Consider the following 2,488-nt stretch of genomic DNA (forward strand, 5'->3'; position numbering starts at 1 on the left):
GCCCCGGGCGGGAAGCGGGAACGTCCCCGTATATCGGGACGTTCCCGCGGGAATCGGGACAGTTGGGAGGTATGCACCTGTGGTAAAACACCTTTCTTATTAGTTAACCAGGTGATGGTAATCATACATTAAGAGAAAGTCCAGCAGCAGAGTAGTTTGTCCCTCCTGGCATGGGTCGTGTTGGGAGGTATGAATATATTATGTAATGTGCGTATATTAAAGTGTATTTGTAGTACATAAGGAGTTAACTATTAAGCTGCAACCTATCATTACCTTCCGAAGTATGAGACTGAACTATGGGCAAAAAGTATATAGCCAGCTGGGATTTGCCCTTACATAAAATGGCCACCGGAGCATCGCCGTATACACACCTCTCTAGGAATAGAAAGGGGGTGGGGACTGACACAAACAGGAAGTGCAATGATAGGAGGGACGCACCCGGCCTGACCCGGAAGTGGAGGACCAGCAAATAGTGCGCACACTGACCCGGAAGTAGGGGACAGAAGCAGCACTGACTCCTCCTGTACTTACACACTGGTACCAGCAGCTGGGAGACCCGGATTACTGTGGTCCTGAGGGGTCTGTAATACCCAGCAAGGTATGTGATCAGTCTGACCATGCCGAGTATTGTGTTATATATGTCTGTTCTACTAACAGCACTAACCACACTGACTGCCCTCTGTATGGGAACCAGTGTATGTATATAGCACTGCACTAACCACACTGATTGCTCTCTATATGGGAACCTGTATGTGTGTGTGTATATAAATATATATATATATATATATATATATTACATACATACATACATACCTCCCAACATGACCCTCTCCAGGAGGGACACATTGCTCTGTTTCTGGACTTCCCTCACAATGTATGATTTCCATCACCTGTTTCACACAGGTTAATTGATAAGAAAGATGCTTCAGCACAGGTGCTGGCAATCATTAATTAAGGGAGAAGTCCAGAAACAGAGCAATGTGTCCCTCCTGGAGAGGGTCATGTTGGGAGGTATGGAGATATATATATATATATATATATATATATATATATATATATAGCATTGCACTAACCACACTGACTGCCCTCTATATGGGGACCAGTGTGTGTGTGTGTGTGTGTGTATATATATAGATAGATAGATAGATACACTTCGCTATTTGTGAAACCAACAGATAGAAACATGCTTTTATCTCCAGCAAGCTTTCACCCAGCCTCAGTAACCAAAGGGTAACCTTACTCACAGATGCTGCGGGTCCGCAGGATCTGTAGCAATGAGGAAGGTCTCATCATGCAACTTGATGGGATGATTAAAAAATTCCTAGACAGAGGGTGCGATTATAAACAACTTGTGGCCACCAAAAACAGGGTTTTAAGTTTACCTCGAGCTAAAACACTGACGATTAAGAACAAAAATAGAAAAAGGAATGATAACAAAATCTTTTGGGCCAATAGATTTAATACCAGGAGTGGTCTGGCACATAGGGCTGTGAAGTCATATTTGCCGATTGTCTCCTCTGATCGAGATTTACCTGGTCTGTTGGGTAAAATACCGGTCACCAGTTACTCACGGCGACGCAATCTCTGAGACTTTCTAGTCCACAGCGACATCACTAATTTTGATAAACAACCAGCCAAGACTTTCTTTGGTACGGCCAAGTTAGGCTGTGTAACATGTACTGGATGTGTCGCATGTGGACTGGTGACAGCATTAAACATCCTTTTGATAATACAATGTTTCCCATTAGGCACAGACTCGCATGTTCTACTAAATATGTAATATATGTTTTGGTTTGCCCATACGGCAAATATTACGTCGGTAAAACCGACTGCCAATTCAATATACGGATGGCACAGCACAGGCAAGCCGTACGTGCAGCTGTGCTCGTGGGCAGCAGCGAACAGCCTGTTGCCCGTCATTATGCTTTAATGGGTCATTCACCAACCTCATTGAAACACAAGATTATAGACCATATACCTCCCCTTGATAGAGGTGGCAATAGGCCCCAGATTTTATTGCAGAGAGAGGCACAAATGGATCTTTAAATTAGATTCGTTGAACCCTAAGGCTGGTTTCACACACTCCGGCTCCTGCCGGACGGTGAAATCCCGCACGGCCAGGGAGCCGTGCCGCACACAGTAGTTGTGAATGGACACTATTGTGTCCATTCACACGGGACGGCCACGGCCCGGCCGCACGGCTGCAGCCGGACCCAGCCACTGGAAGAGACGGCTGCCGGGCTGTGGCCATCCCCTCCATGATAAACTAGTGTGTGCTGCACGGCTCCCTGGCCGTACGGGTTTTAGCCGTCCGGCAGGAGCCGGAGTGTGTGAAACCAGCCTAAGGGCTTAAATGAGACTCTTGGTTTAAGCTGTTTTTTGTAATCTTTGTACGTATTGTTATTTTCTACTAGTCTGTGTATGTCGTGCAGACAATATTATGAGATAATGAGATTTTGTATCATTTATATATTGTTACTATTTTGAC

The sequence above is a fragment of the Crinia signifera genome, chromosome 4 (genome assembly GCF_055691185.1).
Source record: "Crinia signifera chromosome 4, ASM5569118v1, whole genome shotgun sequence".
NCBI lineage: Eukaryota > Metazoa > Chordata > Amphibia > Anura > Myobatrachidae > Crinia > Crinia signifera.